Source organism: Nuphar pumila, chromosome 4, assembly GCF_984573655.1.
Source record: "Nuphar pumila chromosome 4, dmNupPumi1.hap1.1, whole genome shotgun sequence".
NCBI lineage: Eukaryota > Viridiplantae > Streptophyta > Magnoliopsida > Nymphaeales > Nymphaeaceae > Nuphar > Nuphar pumila.
In genome coordinates this window covers 104,438,952-104,452,611 of record NC_143252.1, presented here as the reverse complement: position 1 = coordinate 104,452,611, position 13,660 = coordinate 104,438,952, and the positions used below count along the sequence as shown (strand labels likewise).

General features: G+C 38.0%; 1 protein-coding gene across 1 annotated transcript in view; it reads left to right on the top strand.

Annotated features, from left to right (window-relative positions):
• The window catches only part of LOC149840402 (coiled-coil domain-containing protein SCD2-like), a 60,880-nt gene that overhangs the window by 11,037 nt on the left and 36,183 nt on the right, over positions 1 to 13,660 (top strand). The gene's annotated exons all lie outside the window — the stretch shown is intronic.

Below are 13,660 nucleotides of genomic sequence, written 5' to 3'. Positions count from 1 at the left end.
TAAAAATAATAAACTATATGTTTCAAGAAACATAACCTTTTTAGAAAATATGAGTGGTTTTGAAGAACACAAAACTCATGAAGATAATGCCGATTACTCTTTCTTGTTTGAACTATTATTTAGAAATGAGAACCTTTTTAGCGATGAATTGAATGAGAATGAGGATACAAGTGAAAGTATTCCTCAACCCATCCAACATGAATAAGAAATGATTGTTGAACCAATTACCTATACACATAGAGATAAAAGTACTTTTAAAAGTGAGAGAGAAATATAGTGACCTTAGTGAACCTTCCAACCACTCTCGAAGAACTGAAAGATCTAGGAAAAATCCTTCTAGATTTATATCCTATGAGTCTTTTTCTCCAAAACATAAGGCATGTCTTAGTGCCATTCACTCATATCAAGAACCTAAAATTTTTGAAGAAGCTAAGGAAATGACAGAGTGGAGGGATGCCATGGACAACAAACTTAGAGCCCTCAACAAAGCCGAAACTTGGGTCTTTCAATGGCTTCCAAAAGGAAAGAAAACAATAGGATGTAGATGGGTTTTTAAAGTCAAAACGAAGAGTGATGGCACTCTTGAAAGATATAAAGCCTGCCTTGTCGCAAAAGGATATAGTCAAGAATACAACATTGATTACGAAGAAACCTTTGCCCCTGTTGCACGGATGGTCACTGTAAGATGTTTGATCACCATTGCATCTATTAAAAAATGAAACATTTACCAAATGGATGTTAAAAATGCTTTTTTTAAATGAGGACCTTAATAAAGAAGTTTACATGAATGCTCCTCATGGCATGGTCGTGCCAAAGGAAAAAGTTCTTTGCTTGCAAAAAGCGCTCTATGGTTTAAAACAAGCTCCTAAGGCTTGATATGATCGATTTAATGAAGTAATGGTTCAAGATGGTTTTACATCATGCTACACTGCCACTGTTCTGTTTGTCAAAAAGTCTGATGCAAGTATTGTGATTTTACTGTTGTATGTTGATGATATGTTGATAACAGGTAGTGATATAAAGGGCATCAAAAGTATTAAAAACACTTTAAAAGAAAGGTTTGAAATGTCAGACTTGGGATATCTGATATACTTTCTTGGTATCGAGGTAGCCTACTCTCATAGAGGCTATTTTTTGTCTCAAACTAAACTTGTATGTAAGATTCTTGACAGATCAGGTATTACTGATGATAAAATCTGTGAGACCCCTGAAATGGTGGGATAAAAAATGAAGATCGATGATGAGACACTTTTGGAGGATCCCACTCCCTACCGGCAACTCGTGGGGTCCCTAATGTACCTTAGCATCACAAGGCCAGACATCTCACATGCCGTGCACACTGCAAGCCAATTCCAGCATGCCCCTACATCCGTCCATATGGGCGTCGTTCTACGCATTGTCAGATACATAAAGGGAACTTTAAACAAGGGAGTTTTTCTTTCCTCATCTTCTGAGTTAAATTTAATTTCATATACTGACTCTGATTGGTGAGGTGACCCAAATAATCGTTACTCCATTATAGGTTTTTGCATTTTTTTAGTTGAATCCCTGATCTCATGGAGATGTAAGAAACAACAGAAGGTGTCTCTATCATTCATAGAAACAGAATATCGAGCAATGACCTCAACAACCATGGAAATTGTGTGGATTCATCAACTACTATAAGACATGGGGATTCAAGTCCAAGGACCCACAATGTTATGTTGTGATAATAAGAGTGCAATCTACATTGCTAAAAATCATACGTTTCATGAATGCACAAAGCATATTTAGATGGACTGCCACTACGTTAAAGAAGCATATTTGCAAAAAGTTATAGATCTTCCTTACGTCACCTCAGAATATCAGTTGGCAGACTTCTTAACCAAAGCGCTTTGCTCACCAAGATTTAACTTTCTTCTCGGCAAACTCTCACTCATTGCGCCCTAAGTTTGAGGGAGGGTGTTAAATTGTATCTCGTTTTATTTTACACACACACACACACACACATATATATATATATATATATATATATAATTTTTACATCATGTAAACCCCCAGGGGTATTTTTTGTCTTTTTCTCTTTTTACGCATATCCACATTAGTGTATATGTTTGTAACTTTCTTTTTTCTTTCTTTTCCTTTTTCTTTTTTTTTCTTTCTTTTCTTTGTTGACTAAGTCAACTTGAAGGGGGTCCAAACTAGACGTTGGACCCCTCCAACGTCTAGTGGGAGCCCCTCCAAGGTTCTCTCTATTAAAATGTACCTCTTATATATATATATATTACATCAATACCCGATAGGGGTATTTTTGTAATTTCACATAGTTGTTTTAGAAAACAACTATTTTCTAGTTTTGATAAAATGTAATTTTCTTTTTTATATTTATTTTTTGTATTTTTTGAGGACCAAAAGGGGCTCCAACCATAGAGTCGTTGGAGCCCCCAACGACTCTATGGGAGCCCCCTTTTGGGCTCTCCTTTTGAGGCCCTTGGCCTTCCTTTCTCTCCTCTCCCTCTTGTATAAATAGGGGTGAACCCCTTGTATATTTTTCATTCTTGAGAGCTCTCTCTCTTTTCAATAAGAGGCTTTTTATATTGTTGCCTTCTTAAAGGCTTGTGCTTGTATTGTCCCTTAGTGGACTTGTGATATTGTTTCTTTTATTCATTGTTGTAAGTGCTTATAAGCACTCTTTATATTTCTGCAATATCTCATTACATGGTATCAGAGCCACTCGATTCTTGAAGGAAAGGTGTGGTTCGTGTATTTGATATTTGGTGGATCTCTTCTCACTTCTTGGCAACATCATGGAGGCAAAAATTGACTTATTCTTCAAGCTCAATGGAAAGAATTATATGATGTGGGCATCGGCAATGAAAAAATAATCTCAAAGGAAAGAAATTTTGGGGTTTTGTCATGGGTACCATTCCAGAACCTAAGCTTATGCTCACAAAGGACGAAGAAGGTCAAGAAAAGGCTCTTGAAGGAGATGCTCGCCTCAAGGCCATTGAAAATCATCAAAAAGAAGTGGAAGATTGGGAAAGCAATCATGCAAAAATCCTTGCGTGGTTTATGAACAATGTTGAGCTTAAGGTATGTGCTAACATAGCTAAATTTCGTAGAGCCAATGAGGCTTGGTCCTTTATTAAGGGTATGTATACCCAAAAGGATCTTGCAAGAGCATATTTCTTGCAAGAAAAGATTAGAACCACCAAACAAGGTGATTCTAGCATTCAAGACTATTATAGTGCTCTAAACCCACTATGGGATGAATTGGCTCTTTTGAAGCCAAAATGGGTTTCTATGGAAGATATTGATTTAAGACAAAAACAAATGGAACAAGAACGATTGTTTCAATTTCTTTTTGGGCTACGTCCCGAATTTGAGCAAGTGAGATCCTCACTTCTCCATAGATCTATTTTTCCTCTTATTGAGGATGCTATTGCCGAAATCACTCAAGAGGAGACAAGGCTTGACATGAGTAAACATGTTGACGAAGTACTTGCCGTATCAAAACCGGGTAACAATGTTATAACCTATAAACCTCCTCATTTTGGGAAACAAGGAAACTACAATGGAGGAAGAAAAATGATTGTTTGTCATTATTGCTATCAGCCGGGTTACATTAAACCCGCTTGCCCAAAGCTTAATGGAACTTTCAAGCTTAAGGTGACCTCTCTTGAAGAAACTACCACCAAAGAAGATGAAGGCAAGAACAATGACCTCAAAGAAACTCTTGGACAAATATCTATGGCTCTTCAACAAATTCTAAAAGTTTCTTCCTCCACATCGGGTGCGGCTATTGCTTCGACATCATCACCCGCTACGTATTCTTGGATCCTTGACTCCAGAGCCTCTTTTCATATGCCCCCCCATGAAAATGCACTTATTGATGTTTGCACCAATTCAAAGGACTCTTGTGTCTCTACGGCCGATGGAACCTTTTTAAAAATTTCAAGTATTGGCTCTTTTAAAGATTCTCAAAATTTTTGTATTCCAAAAGTAAGAGTTGTTCCCAAACTAAATTTAAACCTTTTTTCGGTCTCTCAAATTGCCGACCATGGATGTGAAATATCTTTCTCATCTAATGGTTGCTTTGTGCAGGATATCCGATCCGGGAAGCGGATTGGGCAAGGCCATAGAAAGGGAGACCTCTATTATATGGACCATCTCGATCTCTCTACAAATTATTTTTGTTCTTATGTCCAAGAAAAAAACATGGAAACTTGGCATAAAAGACTTGGTCATCCAAGTTATTCCCAAATGTATCTTTTTCCTTTTGGAAACAAATTTTGTAAGGAAAAAGAAATTAATTGCAAAGATTGCATTTTTGGAAAAATGAAGTCTATTCCATTTTCAACTAGAACTTTTCTTTCGTCAAGACCTTTTGAATTGGTGCATTCAGATGTTTGGGGGCCTTCTCTGGTTATGTCTAAAGGGGGCTATTCGTATTATGTTACTTTTATTGATGACTTTACTCAGTATGTTTGGATTTACTTTCTTAGTCATAAATCAGAAGTATTTACTTTCTTTAAAGATCTTCATAAAAAGATTCAAAATCAATTCCAAAATGATATATCTATTTTAAGATCCGATTCCGGTGGCGAATACTTATCTCTCGAATTTCAAAACTATTTAACCAAAAATGGAATTTGCCATCAAAAGTCATGTCCTAGGACTCCTCAACAAAATGGCCTAGCGGAAAGGAAACATAGGCACATTATAGAAACCGCTAGAACATTACTTGTTTCTAGGAATATTCCAAAGAAGTTTTGGGCCGAAGCCGTTCTAACTTATCTAATCAATAGAATGCCTTCTTCTAAATTAAAAAATGCTTCTCCCTATGAAAAGCTCTTTAAACTTTTACCCGATTTCAATCGTCTTCGTATTTTTGGTTGCAAATGTTTTGTCCTATTACATAAAAGGGATAAGTTGTCTCCAAAAGCAATTGAATGTGTTTTTTTAGGATACGGTGAAAATAAAAAAGTGTATAGATGTTATGATTTTAAGAATGATAAACTATATGTTTCAAAAGATGTAACATTTCTAGAAGAAGAGAACGATTTTGATAAAATAGAAGAAACAAATGAAATTGATTACATATTCTTACATGATCTTATCGATGAAATACAAGAAGATTTTCTTGAAAACATAGAAGATACACGTGAGGTGTCTCATCTTGATATAACATCTTCAAATGATAGTGATACAAATATAAATGTTTACTCAAGAAGAAATCAAGAAAATCCTATTAGTGCCCTCGAAAAATACTCTCAAATTTCTGAATCTACCGAGGAACCACAAGTTAGACATTCTTCTAGAATATCAATACCCCCAAATAGGTTTGTCCTATGATTCCTTAACCCCCAACTATCGGGCGTGTTTAATAACCCTACATTCTTATTTTGAACCCGCTCACTATAATCAAGCTAAATCTATACCACATTGGGTTGAAGCAATACAAGTTGAACTAAATGCATTAAAAAAGGCTAATACTTGGGAAATAGTTAATCTACCCTCACACAAAAAACCTATTGGGTGTCGCTGGGTCTTAAAAGTTAAAACTAAAAGCGATGGCTCTTTGGAACGATATAAAGCTAGATTAGTCGCTAAGGGATACTCCCAAGAATATGACATTGATTATGAAGAAACATTCGCTCCTGTAGCTCGAATGACCAGTGTCAGGACCCTAATAGCTGTCGCATCAACCAAAAAATGGCCTATTTATCAACTTGACGTAAAAAATGCTTTTTTAAATGGAAGTTTAAGTGAAGAAGTTTACATGGATCCGCCACCAGGAATTAATATTAAGCAAGGTCAAACACTTCGGCTTTTGAAGGCATTGTATGGCCTTAAACAAGCTCCTAAGACTTGGTATGATCGTTTCAGTGATATCATGATAAAGTTAGGATTTCACTCTTGTTATACTGACACTGCTCTTTTTGTCAAAAATGCAGGTACTAGTATCGTAATATTGTTGCTTTATGTTGATGATATGATTATCACTGAGAATGATCAAAATAGTATTATTGATGTTAAAAATATGTTAAAAAATAATTTTGATATGTCTGATTTAGGTTTTCTTAGATATTTTCTTGGAATTGAAGTTGCATATTCTTCTCGAGGATATATTTTGTCACAGATGAAGCTTGCTGCAGATATCTGCTCTAAGTTTGGGATTTCTGATGACAAGAAAGTAGAGACTCCCGAGGTTATTAATGCCAAATTACGGTTGGAGGATGGGGTTCTTCTGGGAGACCCCACACCCTACAGACAACTCATTGGGTCTCTTACCTATTTAACCATCACCAGACCAGATATCGCCCATGCGGTTCATTCAGTTAGCCAATTTCAGCATGCTCCTACAACTGTGCATATGAGTGCTGTTCTCGGAATCATCCGCTACATTCAGAATACCATCAATAAAGGGCTATTTCTATCCTCCTCTTCTTCCTTGAATCTTCTTGCTTATGCTGATGCAGATTGGGGAAGTAATCCCAATGATCGAGTCTCAACTACTGGTTTTTGTGTCTTTTTAGGGGACTCTTTGATTGCCTGGCGATGCAAGAAGCAGCAAAAAGTTTCACTATCATCCACTGAAGCTGAGTATCGGGCTATGGCAACCACGACAATGGAACTTGTATGGCTTCGCAGTCTGCTTAAAGACATGGGGGTTGATATTACCGAAGCCTCAAAATTATGTTGCGACAACAAGAGTGCCATCTATATTGCGAGCAATCATACCTTCCATGAGCGTACAAAACATATCGAAATGGATTGCCACTATGTTCGTGACGAATTCTTACGAGGAACCATTGCTCTACCGTATGTCACTTCAGAATATCAGTTGGTGGACTTCTTCACTAAAGCTCTTTCGGCTCCTCGCTTCATGTTTCTTCTTGGCAAACTTTCCGTCATTTCCCCGTAAAGTTTGAGGGGGGGGGGGGTGTTAAAATGTACCTCTTATATATATATAATATATATATTACATCAATACCCGATAGGGGTATTTTTGTAATTTCACATAGTTGTTTTAAAAAACAACTATTTTCGAGTTTTGATAAAATGTAATTTTCTTTTTTATATTTATTTTTTGTATTTTTTGAGGACCAAAAGGGGCTCCAACCATAGAGTCGTTGGAGCCCCCAACGGTCACAAATGTGACCGTTGGGGGCTCCCAACGACTCTATGGGAGCCCCCTTTTGGGCTCTCCTTTTGAGGCCCTTGGGCTTCCTTTCTCTCCTCTCCCTCTTGTATAAATAGGGGTGAACCCCTTGTATATTTTTCATTCTTGAGAGCAGTGTTGTGAGAGGCGTACGCCTCAATACCTGAAGCGTACGCCTCAGTACCTGAAGCGTACGCCTCAGAGGCGAGGCGCACGCTCAAGGTACTGAGGCGTTGCTGTGATGCGCCCCTCATCAACCTCCGATCAGTTGTGACCACCGGCCACCGGAGTTGCTGTGCTGCAGCTGCTGCTCAGTCTTCTCCGACCACCGGACGACCGGCATATCCCTCGCTTCCGTACCAGTTGGGCGCGTGGTCCTTCTCTTACTGCCTCCCCTCCCACCGCTTCACTTCCATACCAGTTGTGAGAGGCGTACGCCTCACTACCTGAGGCGTACGCCTCAGAGGCGAAGCGCAGGCTCAACGCCTCGCTTCGCCTCATCGCATTTAACAACCTTGCTTGAGAGCTCTCTCTCTTTTCAATAAGAGGCTTTTTATATTGTTGCCTTCTTAAAGGCTTGTGCTTGTATTGTCCCTTAGTGGACTTGTGATATTGTTTCTTTTATTCATTGTTGTAAGTGCTTATAAGCACTCTTTATATTTCCGCAATATCTCATTACGCTCTCTTCTTATAAATAGGGGTGAACCCCTTTCTTAAATGTTATTCAATGCTTGGAGCATTGTTCTCCATTGTTCAATAAAATTCTTTATATTTTTGCATGTGTTCTCTTTTTGTACCTTGAGTACATCTTGTCCTAAGTGTTCTTGTGCCTTTGTGCACATGTCCCTTTGTGGTGGTTGTGCTTTTTATGCACATTATCTTTTTTGCACATTATCTTTTTTGAGATATTTTCACACTAACATGTAAGAAGCCATCTTTTGGTAGTCTATCATTGTTTTTACTTTATTGCGTTTAAGTGTTACAAACCTGCTTCTAGGGTCTTATCCGACCAAAGATCTTGTCAGCAAAGCCTAATACAAATCCACATGTTAAGGGGTCCTTAGACTCGTTTACAAGGAAACCTCTTTCGGATCTGAAGTAAAAAAGATTTGGTCCAGTGAATGGACCAGTTAGGAACTAGAGAGAGGGAATATGAATGGGTAAAGGGGCAAGGGAGATGGATCTAGTCCAAGGATTGGATCTGGTTTGGGAATGAGAGAGAGAGAGAGAGAGAGAGAGAGAGAGAGAGAGAGATGGCTGAAAGAGAAGAAAGGGTAGGGGGAAGAAGGTGGTGTTGGGTTAGAAGGGGCTAAGGGCTAGGTTTGGGGGATTGGACCTAGCCTAAGGAGAAAGGAAGGGAGGGTAAGAGAGACAGCTTATAGAGGCTACAGAAAGGGACTCTTACACACACCATTCAGATGTGTTGATCTGATCTTAAGGGATCCTTCCTCTAAATTAGTTAAGGGCCCAAGTTCTATTCCAAACACAAGATGATTTACAAGAGGGATCCATATAGGTGCACTTGTCTTAGTTGCTATGTAAGCTCTAGGTTAAATTGGGCATGAGGAATAGGGTTGCACAAACTTCTTGGTGCATGGGTGCCCCTTTACCCATTCCTATTCCATCTTTTGGTAGTCTATCATTGTTTTTACTTTATTGCGTTTAAGTGTTACAAACCTGCTTCTAGGGTCTTATCCGACCAAAGATCTTGTCAGCAAAGCCTAATACAAATCCACATGTTAAGGGGTCCTTAGACTCGTTTACAAGGAAACCTCTTTCGGATCTGAAGTAAAAAAGATTTGGTCCAGTGAATGGACCAGTTAGGAACTAGAGAGAGGGAATAGGAATGGGTAAAGGGGCAAGGGAGATGGATCTAGTCCAAGGATTGGATCTGGTTTGGGAATGAGAGAGAGAGAGAGAGAGAGAGAGAGAGAGAGAGAGAGAGAGAGAGAGAGAGAGAGATGGCTGAAAGAGAAGAAAGGGTAGGGGGAAGAAGGTGGTGTTGGGTTAGAAGGGGCTAAGGGCTAGGTTTGGGGGATTGGACCTAGCCTAAGGAGAAAGGAAGGGAGGGTAAGAGAGACAGCTTATAGAGGCTACAGAAAGGGACTCTTACACACACCATTCAGATGTGTTGATCTGATCTTAAGGGATCCTTCCTCTAAATTAGTTAAGGGCCCAAGTTCTATTCCAAACACAAGATGATTTACAAGAGGGATCCATATAGGTGCACTTGTCTTAGTTGCTATGTAAGCTCTAGGTTAAATTGGGCATGAGGAATAGGGTTGCACAAACTTCTTGGTGCATGGGTAGACCCTATTCTAAGCCTCTTCTATTCTAGCTTACTTAACCCCTAGGTTAGGTTTGAGCTGGATAAGGGTGCATTCAATGCAACAAGCTCCCATAGGGTCCACCCATGTGTCCTGGATATGATCCCAATCCAAGCTACCTGATAAAAAACCCATACCCCATTCTATCACAACCAGATCCCAGGTTTGGTCAAAACCTGATCCACAGACCCGAACCTATACATAAATTTCATGTCCAAAATGCCGCTGGTCACTCTATTTAATCCTAGTGTAGAGTTTGATGACTTGGCCTTGATTGGATCTTGGTTGCCACTCCGCGTTGTCTTTGGATGAATTTGCTGATCCGTGAAGCCTTGTTCTTGAATCACCCTTGAATTTTCTTGTGAAATACCTGTTTGGAATTGAGTTCCATTTCCACGGATTGTCTTCTTGGCTCACTTGATCTTTGAGCTAAACTGAGTACGAATTGGATCCTGTCATTGATCCAACTGGATCTTTCCAATCCAATTAACCTATTGGTACAAATAGATCTCCAAATCTTATCCAATTCCAGAATGAAGGAACCTACAATACAAAACGGATCCTTTAACCTATTAATTCTGAAAATACAAAATGGATCTCATGATCCGCTTTAAGCCGCAATTGCATTGATACATCTCAAATATCCAATTTGGGAGCCTTTTAACTGAACCTAGATCTGGATCCATCTAGGTTTAGGTTGCTTGGGCCAACCCTGTATGGCGTGTCCGTAACACCAGCCTTGAGTCTCTCATGGCCACCGCCATACCAAAATCCATGGTGCCGACCTGGTACAGTGGGTCTGTAACACCAGACTTTAGACTCTCATGGCCACTGCCATATCAAATCCGTGGTTAATCTGCATATTGTGGGTCATTTAATCAGAATCCAGTTGCCACTTGTACGTGTTATCTAGGCATTAGGATTGCTAGTTAGGCCCTACTTCCATCACTTTCTGTTGCAACCTTCCCACTTTTATTGGATTCCACCCTATCCACACACATGCTAATTGACAAAGTTATTTCTGAATGAGTTATCAGTTTATCCTACTTAAACTAATGATTTAGGTTCGTTATAATCCTTTTAGTCCAAAGGTCCAGGTTCCTAGGTGTGCATACGTGTCATCTGAATCTGCAATTCAGAAAAGTTAAAAATAAATCACCACAATACAGAAAATTATTAAAGAAATAAGAAACTGCCGTTAATAAAGATGTACAGATTATTTGATATACATGACTAAAAGGTAATGTAGTTAAACTGTTATTGTAGTGTTTATAGTTTGGAGAGGACTGTCTCAGTTATTACTTATCACCTCGGTATTTGAAAAGAAAAATACTACCTTAAAATTAAGACATTGGTCATGAGTATAATTAACTTTGAACTACATTATACACTCATGATTGACAGTATGAAATACAATAGGTAATGAAGCAGTGACATGCATCATTCCATCGAGCAAATTGAAGGTCAAAACATCAACATTCAGGTCTCCAACTACTTCTGACACCATAATTATAATATAAATGTCTACAAAACATGTGGATAGAATCACATCACACCATATACTATGAGTTCTCCATTTTAAAAGGATAACAATGACAGAGCATGATGAAAACATTAGTTATTACGTTCATGTTATGTTCTAGGCTATGTGACATGGATATGGATGCGGGAGCACGATACAATGTGGATAAGTTTAGTATGATACGATAATTTTCAAAAATTAGGGCACGGGGACACAACCATACACACATATAGATGCATGTATGTGTGTGTGTATAAAACAACAATTTTAAATCACTATAATTAGGAACATAAAATATCGAAACTAAGTTGGAATTAAAATGTAATGTAATTATGACATTTTAAAAGAAAAAGAACTGAGAGAATACAAAATAAGTAAATAAGATCATAAAAGAAAATAGATAAAGTTAATGACACAGTGTTGACTGTGCATGAATCTGGTTTGATTATGTCCATGAAGTGTCCGGGTGTTGTGTCATGTCGACATGGGATACATCTGCTAAGTGAAGTATCCGTGTGACAGCTTCTAGGTCTGTTTAGGTTGTTATACAATATCAGTTTGTATAATATGGCTCATTATGTGCTATCTATAACTACAATTGGTATGTTGCGATGCTGGATAGTACAATAATATTATATATATATATATATATATATATATATATATATATATATAGAGAGAGAGAGAGAGAGAGAGAGAGAGAGAGAGAGAGAGAGAGAGAGAGACTAGAATATGAGAACTAGAAATATGGGCATTTCCAACATTTTTTTTGTAAATCCAACTGTGGATGTGCTTGTCATGGTGAATTTGCTAGGAACAACTGTTGGATCGTGTATTTTCGATGAAGAAATGCAATTTTTGAATGCTTGAATATTTATGATGATTATGAGCCATTGATTTTAAGGCCTTAAAAAAATCTCTTTTATGCATCAAAATCAGATGATTCAAGAGCAGGTTCTTATAAAACCAAGCATGTAGATCACATCCGTACGGTTAGATTCAAGAGAAAAAAACAAAAATCCATGAAAATCGTTGTTCACACATTAGTTCTCATATTTCCGGTTCTCATATTCTAATGACTCTCTCTCTCTCTCTCTCTCTATATATATATATATATATATATATATATATATATATATATATATATATATATATATATCGAGAGAAGAGTAGGTGCCTACTGAAACAGGGGTTTTCAGGACGTTTTTTGCAAATCTGGCTCTGCATGTGTGTTTGGCATAGTTGATTTGCTAGAAAATGATGCTTGGATCGTGTTTTTCGATGAAAAAATGTGAATTTTTTAGGTTGAATATTTATGAAAATTGTAAACCATTGATTTCAAATCTTATAAAAACCTACCCATGTGTCAGAATCGAACGATCCAAGAGTTGATTCCTATAAAGTCAAGCGTACAGAACACATCTGTATAGTCATATTTGAGAACAACATGAAAGAAAAACCTTCAGAAGCTTGGTATCCTGGCAGTAGACACGGATCAGAGTAGGCAGCTGTCTCCTTACTATATACATACATACATAAATACATATTATGGTCAAGTCGTGAGAAGGCTGAATGAGTTTTTTTTTTCAAGTTGTTTTTCACGAAACTAACCTTACAAACATGATCTGCATGTTTTGGTTAGTGGAAATTGGCTTTTGAATCATCCAATTATGACACATAAGTATGATTTTATGAGCCTTGAAAAATCAACGGCCCACAATGTGCGATATTTTCTTGACTGATGAAATCATGTTTTCTTGTGAAAAACACATGATCCAAAAGTTGGTTCCTAGCATTTGGACCATGTTGAATCCATCCATAAGGTCTGATTTCTAGCTTATTAGCAGGGTGCTCCACCCGGGTCGACGCGACTCGACGTGGGTGCGGGTGCGGCACTGGGTGCATTGACCGTACCCAGGGTCGGCGGGACCCGCGTCCAGGGGAGCCCCGGACCCCCCTTTCTGCAAGGGCAAAAACTCTGAATCAGGCTCCACAACTCATCAACTCAACCCCTCCCCTGTACAAAGAGGGCGTAGGGAGGGGGCTCGACCCCTCCCCTGCACAAACATATATATATATATATATATATATATATATATATATATATATATATATATATATATATATATATATATATATATATATATATATATATATATATATATATTGCCGCACCCTCGCACCCAAGTTTTTTGAAAGTCCGTACCCCCGCCCCCGCACCCGCACCCGCACCCGCACCCATGTGGCATAGTATATACTGGGTGCTTCTACCTTGTACTTTGTACCATAACTTACAGTGGTACACACTTGAATAAAATAGATCTAAGCTCCAAAAGCAAAATTTAACCTTTGAATCATGTTTAGCACAGTCTATTCACTATTTTCATGTGTTAAAGTTTACTCACGTATGTTGTTTTATACATTTCTAAACCACCATTATTTTCATGAATTGTATGCCATTGATTTTTCACTGTCTTAAAAATAGAATCTTGTGGTCTACTGGACATGAAAAAACCTTCTAACATAGTAAATAAACCATTCTAAACACATGTATATGGTTAGATGTACCATTTGGTGGCTAGATCCAAACAAACAAGAGTGTCTGCCAGAATATTGTATCATGGTATAAAATCACCATGTATTTTTTGGCAAATGCAACCATGGTAA